Consider the following 15,491-nt stretch of genomic DNA (forward strand, 5'->3'; position numbering starts at 1 on the left):
GTTAAAAACATCATGTATTTACACTGTGGAGTGCTTTGAGCTTTGTGCTTTGAGCTTCATAGATCACTTTGGAAATTAAGACATTGTTATATGTATTTGTATTTTATCCTTATATCAACTGTGGAAAGTAATTAGAGCAGGGGGTGCAATTTCTTCTGTTTTGAAGAAGAGGAGGAAAATGAGATACTGAGGTTAAATGTTTTGTGCTAAGTATTCTCACACCAGGAACCAGCTTGGGGTACAGAAAAGCATACAGGCTTTGGCCCTCGACTCACTAAGAGGCCGTGGAAGGTGTCTTCACGTCTTTGAATATCAGTGTTCTTATTTGTAAAGTAGGGCTATTAATCTCCAAGTTACATTTTTTAAAATAATTAAATGATCTATGTGTTTGTACCATAAGTGAGCTGTGTGTGTAAAATATATATACACACACATACATATATACATTTTACATCTGCACACACACACACACACACACAGAGACACATATAAACACAGCTTGCTGGTTCTGTTTCTCTGGAGAACTCTTACTGATACAGCTTTCTAGATCATAGAACATTACAATTGAAAGGAAGTCTAGAAAGCCCGTCTTCTGATCCTGTTTTATGAATGTGGAGAATCACTTAGAGAGGTGAAATGATAGAGCTGGGCACACTGCTCTCTAAAGCCTCACTAAGAGCACTTTGCTAGTGATTTTTGGCACTAGAAAAGTGGCAAACGGCCCAGGTAGGTTATGACTGTAGCATGAGGAACCCCAGCACCCAGAGGATAAACTATGTAAACTTCAGCAGTCCTCACACAGCCTCTCTCTCTCTCTCTCTCTTTCTCTCTCTCTCTCCCCCTACCCACTCTCTCTCTCCACACAAACACACACACACACACACTTGCTGGAAGCAGACTACTATGAAATCTACATTTAAAATTTGACAGTAATCAAACAGGGATGATAAATTAAGAAACGAACAGACAAAATTAATAAGTATTTTTAAAACAGCAACGCTGAAAGAGAAGCAACAAATTCCAAAGTTAGATTGTCAAAGAATTATTCTCAGAGACATTTGATAGAAAGTTGTCTTCATTTAAAAAAGGTTACTATAAAAGAAAAATCTTGGACAACTAAAAATATTATTTTCAGTATTATTGGAATTTTGACACTAAGATATCTTAGTAGTATCTAGAATATTATTCTAAAAAGTTAAATCTACTGCTATTGGCGATGAGGTTGCTAAGTAAAGTGGTAGGTAAAGAGATGTTTAAACCAATTGAATTTGATGTGTTGGAACAGAGTTGGGTCAAAAAAGAGAGAGGACTGGGGTTGCTCACTACCATTTGTTTTATATTCTTAGTCTGCTGAAGAGTGACTGTTTACTTTTTACTCTTTTAAAAAAGAATGCTTTTTACAGTGCATCGAGCATAATGGGCATATTTTAAGTAGCAGGCAAATGTTTTTTCTTTCCCACTCTCTACCGGTAAGGTGGTGGCAGTTGATATTCTCTTGCCTTCTTTTCTTTTTCATTTTTTTGTGATCTTTATCTAGTGTTCACCAATCTCCTTCTCACATTTTGTTCTACTAAAATAATCAGAGAAAGAAACAGAACTTGGGTATAAATGCCTTGATGTGCAGCTAAGTTCAGTCTGGCTTTAGGAAGAAATGGCATTGGGGGCTACTGGCCTCTGCTTTTGTGTTGCCCCTCATCACCTGGGTACTCATCGGCACCCTGTAACTATTAACTTCCCTTCCAGTGGTAAGATCTTGTGATTCTTTCATTCTGTGACTATGATTCTACCAACTTGTTGTACCACGACTCATAGAGGGCAGGTGCACTTGATGAGGTTAAAGTTCTGGTAAGTAGGAAGCTCAGAGTGAACTTGTGTGTGGACCATCAAATCAGAAGTTCCAATCAAATGGAAAAGAGAGAGAATATGAGATTTGAAAAAGTTTTTAGTCTGACCGTCTCTTTCAGTAATTTAGGTAATTGAGTCTCATAAGGAAATGACCTATACAGGGCTGGCAAAAGGATCAGTTTGGAGGAGAACATAGGGAACTGAGATAAGAAACTCCAACACTTCAATTCTGACATTAGAACTTGGTGAGTTCTAGGTTTGACCTGGGAGGTCAGTACTGGAGTGCACTGGGAAGACACGCTGAGAAGTAACACTACTAAGTACTTGGTAGGAAGGTGCAGGGGCTAAGCATTTGGGCCCTAAAGCTAGATTTCCTTCTTACTTCAAGTTTAGAACCCCTATTCATTAGCTGTGAAATATTGATGAAATTATTTTAATTTCCTTCTCTCTAAAATGGAGTATTTTTGTTTTGTTTTGTTTTTTGAGAGGATCATGAACTTCTCTATTTTTCTCTGAATTTGAAAAAAGTTAACAAAGATTATTTTTAAATAGCATTAAAAATGGAAAACCTTACCATAAATAAAAACCTGGATTCATATAGAATTACATGTCAAGATCCTCACGGTTTACTGTTACATGAAAAGAGAAAATTGCACAGCAATTGTATTGTATGATACCTTTTAATAAATAATTCAAAACAAAGCCAAAACATATGCATAGCAAACTGCATAATATATTTGCATAAATATATAGTTATATATGTATTCCCATACATCAAATTTTACTAGTAGTGGTTTGAGAAAGAGGATGTGAGATTGAGGGGCTAGATAAAGGAGGACTTCCAAAGCATATATTCTGTTAAAATGTTCTCACTCTCTTATTTTCCGGATTCACTAGAGTGTATCTAGGGCTTCCTCTAAGAGAACTTAGACTTTATTCAATTCTAGAAATGATCAGCTGCTATCTCTTCACCTCTGCACCATTCCCTCTATTCTCTTCTGGATCTCACTTATAGGTGATGATAGGGATAGATAGATAGATGATAGATACAGCTCTATTTCAAAACAGTTTTGTTGAGATGTAATTCACATGATGTATACTTTATCCACTATTAAATGCATTTTGAAATGTCTCAAACTACTCTCCATGTTTCTTAACTGCTTTTTAAAATAAAATGGAGTATTTTGAGGATTAATTAAGATAATTCTATAAAACACTTAACCTTTTGTCAGTGTACAGTAAGTATTCAATGAATGTTAACTGTAGATTATTTAAGTAAAACATGAGTTCCAATGATATGATTAGTTCATTATTCAGAAGGATTTAGTAATAAGAGAAGAGGAGAGTCCTTTATTTGTTACTGACAAAAATATAAAAGAGAGAGTGAAAGGGCTCACAGTATATTGAGTCTGTGTGAAAACATAAATTTAAATGTATGTTGGGAGCTCATGGTAGTGTTATTATATCTAAATCTTGGAGTAAGAGGATTGGAGAGGAAGGCAGCTCATGGTTTAAAATGCATCCCAGATTGTGTTTGCTTTGGCCAACCAAAATGTTTCTGCGTTTTGTTGCTGGAAATATTTTGGCCTGTCCACATGGATTACTTCTAATGTATTAACTTCACACAATGAAGCACCACTGAAAATGGAACAACGACACTTTACAACCTCACCCAGTTCTGTTCACTCAGTTGGAAAATGAGCTTCGTGTTAATGATAGTTATTGTGGATTCATTTGCTGCAAAAAGGACATTCAAGCAAAGCACCAATTAAAGGCACACTTAAATCAGCAAGACCTCCTTTGCTAAGCTCCTCTGAGTTCAAACATCTGACTGCTGACTTTATGCCAGAGGAATTGTTTTTTCACTACACTTAAAAAAATTAGCAGAGTAGTCGATTGACATTTTTATCCTCCTGTAAACTTTATATATTCTTATATATATTCTTATATAACTGTGACCAAGACAAGCCTTTAAAAATGATTTTATCTCATTAGGGCTATGCTATCCATGGCATACAATACAAACAAATTATTCTAGCTGGTATAGAAAAAGCAGGAGTCAAAGATTTAATTCTGAGCTCTGGGAGGTCTAGCCACATAATTGCTGAACCTTAGTTTCCTCATCTATAAAATGGGTTTTTCATACCTATCTTTGGGAGTGCTAGAAAAAGTGAGATGGATACTCTATGTAGAGCTTGCTGCCTTGCTGAGCACGTAAGCATTTAATATACTTTGATTTCCTTTGTAGACTAATGGCTAATGGTACTGTCTTGGAGAGAACGCACACTTATATACCTTATTCTCTCCCAGGCAATCAGGCAATGGTCCTTGGCTAGGCTAACTCAGTGAGTGACTCTACTAGTGTAGATTTATAGATAAAGAGGCAAAGATCCTTTTTCTAAAAATTAAACAAACAAAACTTGCCAGAATAAAAACAGAAAAAAAGTAGCTACTCTTTAATGAGTCTTAACTCAGCTTCACTAGGACTGCCTCAGGAAGCCATTTATATACCTACACATACAAAAGTCAAATATAGCTATTGCCTGCTCTACTACTTCCCTCCTCCTCTCTTTAGGGGAACGTTTTTTAACTTTTGAAAGAATGTTTAGTAAGGTGTAGGACAAGTGCATTCTAGATGTTTTTGCAACTGTTTCTTTAAGATAAACATTATTTTTACAGGAGCTTTAAATTTACAAAAAATTTGTAAAGGTAGTGCAGTTTCTATATACCCAACACCCTGTTTCCCCTATTATTAACATAGTATTAACATAGTACACATGTTATCATAGATGAACCAATATGGGTATTAATGTTTAACCAAAATCCATACTTCAATCAGATTTCACTAGATTTTACTTCATATTCTCTATCATAGCATCTCATCGAGGATACCATAGACATTTATTCATCGTGTCTACTTAAGCTCTCTTTTTGCTGTGACAGTTTCTTAGACTTTGTTTTTGAAGACCTGGACAGTTTTGAAGGGTACTGATTAAGTATGTTACAGAACGTCCCAAAATTGGAATTTATCTGATGTTTTTCTCATTATTAGACTGGGATTACAGGTTTTTGGTAGGAAGATCACAGAGGTAAAATGCTGCCTTTATGACATTCTATCAAGGATATATTCTAGCAACATGATATATGGCTGTTGATGTTGACTTTGATCATCTAGATGAAATAGTGTTTGTCATGTTTCTCCATTGAAAAATTATTCTTTCCTTTCCCTTTCCATACTGTACTCTTTGAAAGGAAATCACTATGCATAGCCCACATTTAAGAAGTGGAAAGTTATGTTCATTCTCCTTTTGGGTATAGTATCTGCATATATTATTTGGAATTCTTCTGCATGGGAGATTTGTCTATTTGCCCCTATTTATTTATTTACTCATTTATTTAAATCAGTATTGACTCATGAATATTTATTTTACACTTCAGGGTATAACCCAATAATACTTTCATTATTCAAATTGTTCCAGTGTGGCTATTGGGAGCTCTTTCAGTTAGTTGCTGCATCCAGGCACACTTTTCTCAGTTGTAATTTTACATATATTTGTATAACTTTCAAATTTAATGTAGTTTCCCTTCATAAAATCATATACTTTATGGGGGGAGGGTAGGTATCTTATTTTGTTTGAGTGTTGATTGCTGTATCCTCAATACTTATAAGTGTGCCTGGAACATAGTAGATGCTCAGTGAATATTAAGTGGAGAAATGTATGAATGAACGGGTATAAGTATGTATTAACATTGTGTAAGGCACATTACGTATACCATTCCAAAACTTCAAAACAGTCGTCAAAGGAAAGCATTAGTATGCTTTCCCTATTTTATAGATGAAGGGATTAAACTCAGATAAGTTAAGTAACTTCCCTAAGGTCACTCACCCAGTGAGCAAGAACTTGAACCCAGGATTGCCCAACCTTATGCCCATACGCGACCCTGAATATTGCTATTGAGAAATACTTTATAGATGTTCAAAACCCTAAAGTTATATCCACGTGCCTATAACCACCTCTTTCATTAATTCTCTCTTTTTCTCTTTCTCCATATTTATATGTAACTAGATATTGTCTATTAAAAATGGACCCCAAAAGTCAGCATAAATTTCAAGAAAATATTTAAATGTTGCCAATCCTGTACTCAGTGCCTAAGTTACGCATCTAACAAACATTTCTCCCATATCCCAGTTTGCTGGAGGAACTAAAAAATTTGAGCAGGTTATATATTTAAATCAGTATTAGCTAATTGAACACACCGGAGAGAGTTGAGTAAAGTAGCTTTTTGATCTGCCTGAGAAGACCTAGAAGAGGTCCTTAGGTTTATTATGTCACCTTGGAAATTGATGTTGAAAAGTAATGAAGTATAAAGGAAAGCAAATACATGTAGGGTATTAAAAGACCAGGTTTGATTCACAGCTTTGCATTTCCCAACAGAACTGCAGGCAAGTTTTCTAGTACTTTCAAACTTCAGTTTTTTCTTCTATATTTAATAAAATGGTGATATTAAAATTGCCCACTTCATAGGTAAAGACTAAATGGGGCACTGTGTATTAAGTGCATAACACAGTGCCTGTCACATATAAAGAACTTAATACATGATAGCCTTTTAAAATATCTTTTGTTACTGCTGTCATTGTCTTCTGTCTTCTCTAGAGATCAAAATGTATTTGAGAATTTAAATAATGTTTTGTTTTTTTGGAGGACTGTTATGGAATATCAGCAGATTCAGGCTGAAAACGCATTTGCTGTACACAACCGATTTTGAAGAATATTTAGTTTCAAGATAAGATTATTTCTTTTGTAAAAATAATATTATTAATTGAAATATGTTTACTCTTAACTTGTTGTCTAATTTATGAAGATAGCTTCCAGGCTCTAGTTAACTGCCATACCTCATAGTCTATGAAAAACCTACCTCCCACCCCCTTGTTAATGACCCAGAACATAGATCATCACTCACTGTACTTACATAGAATACTACTTTTGAAAATTTTCTTTTAAACTAATAATACCAAATTTGAATTTGTATTAAGACGAGTAATGTCAAATATTACTCAGTTTGGGTGAGTTGGACCACAAATTGTAATATGGCTGTAACTGTGATATCTACTGCCAACCAGTTTCTATGCCCTTTAAGAATTGTTTTATAATAATGTGGAAAGTTGCAATAATAATTCACCATTCAAACAGCAAATCACTACTGCCTTACAAAATCCTTCAACTCAAACATTCTCCTTGGCTCCAGCTCTCTAGTTGTTCAACGTGGTTCTAAAGACATAATTCAGCAATGATGACAGGAGGCAGGGTGGCCTCTCAGGGGGCATGTTTTCATGTTGACAGGGTCCACTGAAGTAATAAAAAATAAGGACCTTTATTGTCATACATACCGTATTTCAGCAATTCTAAAATATGCATTTTCCATATTTTAATATCTCAAACTGCATCTTATAATCACTGTTGACCAGATAGTGAGTATAATGATGTTATTACTTGGACATGCAAATCAATATTTGAAGGATTAGTTATCACTGGTTTGGAACAAAGTCCTGAAGATAGCAGTGTGTGATTCTTTTAAAAAATGTGTATTCAGTGGTCTTACTGGCACAGGGAGGAAAAGTATGTGGAGAAACCTAGACCTAACGAGAGCCAGACTGAGTGTAAGAAGTTTTGTGATGACCTTAAATTTGTTTTCCATCTGCTCCTTATTATTATGTATAAAAGCCTATGTAATGAAAATCTATATCCAAATAAATCTAAAGAAACTATTTCAGCAAGAAAGTTTTTTAAAAAATCTAAAGGATAAGAAAGCATTATGTCACGGGGCAGGGTTTTTCTTGTCTTCCTGGTACATGAAGTAGGATATCTTACACTGGCAGTGTATTAGATTTGATAAAATATGGTAGCTGGAGATCCTCAAGTAGCACAGGCTTTGGTTTTGCTATAGAGCTTCTGGCTTCATTTTCCAGCCAATGCTCTTGGTTTCATGTGTCAGCCTCATGCTTAGGTTGGTTCAGGCCTTACATCCTTACACACAGGTCCGGAGGAAGACAATCTTCATGGGTCCATTCTCCTATAAACTCTGTCTGTAGGGAAAAGCTGTACGCTGCTTGGCTTACATCTCATTTCTTTGACTATTGGCAAGAGGGGATGACAATATAATGATTAAGATTAATCAGTGTACAATTTGAAATCTACATGGGCTGGCACACAAAGGGAAGAGGCTGGAAAGAATGTTGAAAGGCAACCGCATAGTGTCCACTACGATGGTTTTCTTTCCTTTTGTTTAAACTAATAGTGTCAAGGCACATTTTTAAAGTTTATCACCTTTGTTGAAACCTAAATCTCTTCTGATTACTGGATTCAATAAGCATCAAAATTTCTGGTAATTACCTGCACAAAATATAACATATTTTGTGTCTTTCTGCAGATTATATAATATTGTATGTAGAAAAGCCTGAGGAATACACCAAAAAAAACTGTTAGAATTAATTAACAAATTCAGTAAAGTTGCAGAATACAAAATTAACATGTAAAAATCATTTGCATTTCTATATACAAACAATGAAATACATGAAAAAGATCAATAAACAATTCAATTTATAATAAATAGAGCAACAGGAATAGATTTAACCACTAAAAACTCTAAAGAATTGATGAAATAAATTGAAGAAAACACAAATAAATGGAAAGACATCCTGTATTAATGAGTTTGAAGACTTAATGTTAAAATCTCCACACTACTTAAAGTAATCTGTAGATGCAATGATATCCCAGAAAAATCCTAATGGCATTTTTTTTATAGAAATGGAAAAAGCAATCCTAAACTTCCCAAGGGAGCCATAAAAGACTGTGAATAGCCAAATCTCTCTTGAAGAACAAAGCTGGAGGCATCACACTTCCTGACTTCAAACTATGTTACAAAGTCTATGGTAATTAAAACAGTATACTACTAGCATAAAGACATACAGCCAAATGAAACAGAATAGAGAGCCCAGAAATAAATTCATGTGTATGTGGTCCATTGATCTTTGACAAGGGTGCCATGAATATGTGATGGGGAAAGGATAGTTTCTTCAATAAATGGTGCAGGAAAAACTGAGTATCTATATGCAAAAGAATGAAATAGGTCTTATATCTTCTACTATATACAAAATCAACTCAAACTGGATTGAAGACTTAACACTTGAAACTATAAAACTCTTAGGAGAAAAACTAATGGAAAATTTTCTTGACATTGGTCTTGGCAGTGATTTCTTGGATATGATAGCAAACCACGGGCAACTAAAGCAGAAATAGACAAGTGAAACTGCATCAAATCCAAAAGCTTCTGTACAACAAAGGAGCAATTAGAGTGAAAAGGCAACCTAAAGAATAGGAGAAAATCTCTGCAAACAATTTGTCTGATAATGGTTTAATATGCAAAATATAAGAACCTTTTATAATTCAATAGAAATACTTGCAAAACAAAACGTGATTTCAAAGTGAACAAAGAACTTGAATAGACATTTTTCTAAAGAAGACATCCAAATAGCCTACAGGTATATAAAAAGTTGTTCAGTATCATTAATCATCAGGGATATGCAAGTCAAAAATACAGTGAAATAACATTTCACACCTGTTAAGATGACCATTATCAAAAATAGAAAAGAAAACAAGTATTTATGAGGATGTGGAGAAATAGGAATCCTTGTACACTGGTGGTGGGATGTCCAATGGTACAACCACAGTATGGAGGTTCCTCAAAAAATTAAAAGTATGACTATCATGTAATCCAGCAATCCCACTTCTGTGTATGTATCAAAAGAAATTAAAGTTGAAATTCTGCACTTCCATTGCAGAATTATTCACAATAGCCAAGATATGGAAATGGATTTGTCCACTTGTATTGCTATAAAGGAATACCAGAGGCTGGGTAATTTGTAAAGAAAATAGGTTTATTTGCAAAACAGCATGGTATTGGTACAAAAACAGACACATAGACCAATGGAATAGGATAGAGAACTCAGAAATAAAGCTGCACATCTACAACTCTCTGATCTGCAACAAAGTTGACAATAACAAGCAATAGGGAAATGACTCCCTATTCAATAAATGATGCTGAGAAAACTGGCTAGCCATATGCAGAAGAATAAAACTAGATCTCTACCTTTCACCACACACAAAAATTAAGAATACTTAAAGACTTAAATATAAGACCTAAAACCATAAAGATCCTAGAAGAAAACCTAGGAAGTACCCTTCTCATCTCAGCTGTAGCAAAGAATTTATTACTAAGTCCCTGAAAGTAATTGCAACAAAACATAAAATAGATAAGTGAGATCTAATTAAACTAAAAAGTTTCTGCATAGCAAAAGAAACTATCAACAGAGTAAACAAACAACACAAAGATAAAGGGAGAAAATACTCATATATTATGCCTCCACCAAAAGTCTAATATCCAGAATTTATAAGGAACTCAATTGAACAAGCAAAAGACAAAGAATTCCATTAGAAAACCGGCAAAAGACTTGAACAGATACTTCTCAAAAGAAGACATAAATGCAGCCAATAAATATATGAAAAATGCTCAATATCACTAATCATTAGAGAAATCCAAATCCAAAACACAATGACATATCATCTGACACTAGTAAGAGTGGCTATTATTAAAGAGTCAAAATGTAACAGATGTTGGTGAGGTTGCAGAGAAAAGGGAATGCTATGCTTTTGGTGGGAATATAAATGTTTCAGCCACTGTGGAAAGCAGAAGACAGACCATAACAAATGTTGGCGGGGATGTGGAGAAAAGGGAATCCTCATACACTGTTGATAGGAATGTAAATTAGTTCTATAAAACACTATAAAATAACAGTTTGGAGGTTCTTCAAAAAACTAAAAATAGAGCTACTATGTGATCCAGCAATTCCACTGCTAGGTATATATTCCAAATAAAGGAATTCAGTATATTAAAGCGATATCTGCACTTCCATATTTATTGCTGCAGTACGCACAATAGGCAAGATTTGGAAGCAACCTAAGTGTCCATCAATGGGGGAATGAATAAATAAAATGTAGTACATAACAATATTCTGAATACTATGCAACTATAAAAAAGAATGAGATCCAGTCATTTGCACCAACATGGATGGAACTGGAGGTCATTACATTAAGTAAAATAAGCCACACATAAAAAGACAAACTTCACATGTTCTCACTTATTTGTGGGAGCCAAAAGTAAACAAACTCATAGAGATGTAGCATAGAATGATGGTTACAAGAGGTTGGAATGGGGGTGAGAGGTAGTGGGGATGGTTAATGGGTACAAAAATTAGTTAAAAAGAATGAATATAATCTAGTAGTTGATAGCACAACAGGATGGCTATAATAAAAAATAATTTAGCTACATATTTAAAGTAACTAAAGGAATATAATTAGATTGTTTGTAACACAAAGAATAAATGCTTGATGTGATGGATATCCCATTTACCCTGATGTGATTATTACACATTGTATACTTGTATCAAAATATCTCATGTGCATAATAAATATATACACCTACTATGTAGTCACAAAAAATAAAAGATAAAATAGTAAAATGGGGAGGAGTGCCAAGATGGCTGAATAGGAACAGCTCCAGCCTCCAGCTCCCAGCGTGAGCGACAGAGAAGATGGGTGCTTTCTGCATTTCCAACAGAGCTTTGAAGAGAGTAGTGATTCTCCCAGCACAAGGGTTGAGATCTGAGAACGGACAGACTGCCTGCTCAAGTGGGTCCCTGACCCCCCAAGTAGCCTAACTGGGAGACATCCCCCACTAGGGGCAGGCTGACACCTCACACCGCATATGGCCAGGTACACCTCTGAGACGACGCTTCCAGAGGCACAATCAGACAGCAACACTTGCTGTTCAGCAATATTCTATCTTCTGCAGCCTCTGCTGCTGATACCCAGGCAAACAGTGTCTAGAGCGGACCTCAAGCAAACTCCAACAGACCTGCGGCTGAGGGTCCTGACTGTTAGAAGGAAAACTAACTAACAGAAAGGATATCCACACCAAAACCCCATCTGTGCATCACCATCATCAAAGACCAAAGGTAGATAAAACCACAAAGATATGGAAAAAGCAGTGCAGAAAAGCTGAAAATTCAAAAAATCAGAATGCCTCTCCCCCTCTAAAGGAACGCAGCTCATCACCAGCAATGGAACAAAGCTGGACGGAGAATGACTTTGACGAGCTGAGAGAAGAAGGCTTCAGTCGATCAAAATTCTCTGAGCTAAAGGAGGAACTACGAACCCAGTGCAAAGAAACTAAAAACCTTGAAAAAAGATTTGACGAATGGCTAATTAGAATAACCAATGCAGAGAAGTCCATAAACGACCTGATAGAGACGAAAACCATGACATGAGAACTATGTGGCAAATGCACAAGCTTCAGTAACTGACTCAATCAACTGGAAGAAAGAGTATCAGTGATTGAAGATCAAATGAATGAAATGAAGCGAGAAGAGAAGTTTAGAGAAGAAAAGAGTAAAAAGAAATGAACAAAGCCTCCAAGAAATAAGGGACTATGTGAAAAGACCAAATCTACGTCTGATTGGTGTACCTGAAAGTGACGGGGAGAATGGAACCAAGTTTGAAAACTTGGTTTTCAAACCTGCAGGATATTATCCAGGAGAACTTCCCCAACCTAGCAAGGCAGGCCAACATTCAAATTCAGGAAATGCAGAGAATGCCACAAAGATACTCCTCGAGAAGAGCAACTCTAAGACACATAATTGTCAGATTCACCAAAGTTGAAATGAAGGAAAAAATGTTAAGGGCAGCCAGAGAGAAAGGCTGGGTTACCCACAAAGGGAAGCCCATCAGACTAACAGCGGATCTCTTGGCAGAAACTCTGCAAGCCAGAAGAGGGTGGGTGCCAATATTCAACATCCTTAAAGAAAAGAATTTTCAACCCAGAATTTCATATCCAGTCAAACTAAGTTTCATAAGTGAAGGAGAAATAAAATCCTTTACAGACAAGCAAATGCTGAGAGATTTTGTCACCACCAGGCCTGCCCTGCAAGAGCTCCTGAAGGAAGCACTAAACATGGAAAGGAACAACCGGTACCAGCCATTGTAAAAACATGCCAAAATGTAAAGACCATCGATGCTAGGAAGAAACTGCATCAACTAACAAGCAAAATAAACAGCTAACATCATAATGACAGGATCAAGTTCACACATAACAATATTAACATTAAATGTAAATGGACTAAAAGGTCCAATTAAAAGACACAGACTGGCAAATTGGATAAAGAGTCAAAACACATCAGTATGCTGTATTCAGGAGACCCATCTCACGTGCAGAGACACACATAGGCTCAAAATAAAGGGATGGAGGAAGATCTCCCAAGCAAATGGAAAACGAAAAAAGGCAGGGTTTGCAATCCTAGTCTCTGATAAAACAGACTTTAAACCAACAAAGATCAAAAGAGACAAAGAAGGTGATTACATATTGGTAAAGGGATCAATTCAACAAGAAGAGCTAACTATCCTAAATATATATGCACCCAATACAGGAACACTCAGATTCATAAAACAAGTCCTTAGAGACTTACAAAGAGACTTAGACTCCCACACAATAATAATGGGAGACTTTAACACCCCACTGTCAACATTAGACAGATCAACAAGACAGAAAGTTAACAAGGATATCCAGGAATTGAACTCAGCTCTGCACCAAGCGGACCTAACAGACATCTACAGAACTCTCCACCCCAAATCAACAGAATATACATTCTTCTCAGCATCACATCGTACTTATTCCAAAATTGACCACATAATTGGAAGTAAAGCACTCCTCAGCAAATGTAAAAGAACAGAAATTATAACAAACTGTCTCTCAGACCACAGTGCAATCAAACTAGAACTCAGGACTAAAAACTCAATCAAAAACGTTCAACTACATGGAAACTGAACAAACTGCTCCTGAATGACTACTGGGTACATAACGAAATGAAGACAGAAATAAAGTTGTTCTTTGAAACCAATGAGAACAAAGATACAACATACCAGAATCTCTGGGACACATTTAAAGCAGTGTGTAGAGGGAAATTTATAGCACTAAATGCCCACAAGAGAAAGCAAGAAAGACCTAAAATTGACACCTTAACATCGCAATGAATAGAACTAGAGAAGCAAGAACAAACACATTCAAAAACTAGCAGAAGGCAAGAAATAGTTAAGATCAGGGCAGAACTGAAGGAGATAGAGACACAAAAAACCCTTCAAAAAATCAATGAATCCAGGAGCTGGTTTTTTGAAAAGATCAACAAAATTGATAGATCACTAGCAAGACTAATAAAGAAGAAAAGAGAGAAGAACCAAATAGATGCAATAAAAAATGATAAAGGGGATATCACCACCGACCCCACAGAAATACAAACTACCATCAGAGAATACTATAAACACATCTACACAAATAAACTAGAAAACCTAGTAAGAAATGGATAAATTCCCGGACACATTCACTCTCCCAAGACTAAACCAGGAAGAATTTGAATCCCTGAATAGACCAATAGCAGGCTCTGAAATTGAGGCAATGATTAATAGCCTACCAACCAAAAAAAGTCCAGCACCAGACCGATTCATAGCCGAATTCTACCAGAGGTCCAAAAAGGAGCTGGTACCATTCCTTCTGAAACTATTCCAATCAATAGAAAAAGAGGGAATCCTCCCCAAGTCATTTTATGAGGCCAACATCATCCTGATACCAAAGCCTGGCAGAGACACGACAAAAAAAGAGAATTTTAGACCAATATCCCTGATGAACATCAGTGCAAAAATCCTCAATAAAATACTGGCAAACTGAATCCAGCAGCACATCAAAAAGCTTATCCACCATGATCAAGTGGGCTTCATCCCTGGGAAGCAAGGCTGGTTAAACATACGCAAATCAATAAACTTAATCCAGCATATAAACAGAACCAAAGACAAAAACCACATGATTATCTCAACAGATGCAGAAAAGGCCTTTGACAAAATTCAACAGCCCTTCATGCTACAAACTCTCAATAAATTTGGTATTGATGGAATGTATCTCAAAATAATAAGAGCTATTTATGACAAACCCACAGCCAATATCATACTGAATGGGCAAAAACTGGAAACATTCCCCTCAAAAACTGGCACAAGACAGGGATGCCCTCTCTCATCACTCCTATTCAACATAGTGTTGGAAGTTCTGGCCAGGGCAATCAGGCAAGAGAAAGAAATAATGGGTATTCAATTAGGAAAAGAAGAAGTCAAATTGTCCCTGTTACCAGATGACATGATTGTATATTTAGAAAACCCTGTCATCTCAGCCCAAAATCTCATTAAGCTGATAAGCAACTTCAGCAAAGTCTCAGGATACAAAATCAGTGTGCAAAAATCACAAGCATTCTTATACACCAATAACAGACAAACAGAGAGCCAAATCATGAGTGAACTCCCATTCATGATTGCTTCAAATAGAATAAAATACCTAGGAACCCAACTTACAAGGGATGTGAAGGACCTCTTCAAGGAGAACTACAAACCACTGCTCAATGAAATAAAAGAGGACACAAACAAATGGAAGAATATTCCATGCTCATGGATAGGAAGAATCAATATCATGAAAATGGCCATACTGCCCAAGGTAAT

This window comes from Papio anubis, chromosome 11, assembly GCF_008728515.1.
Source record: "Papio anubis isolate 15944 chromosome 11, Panubis1.0, whole genome shotgun sequence".
Taxonomy (NCBI): Eukaryota; Metazoa; Chordata; class Mammalia; order Primates; family Cercopithecidae; genus Papio; species Papio anubis.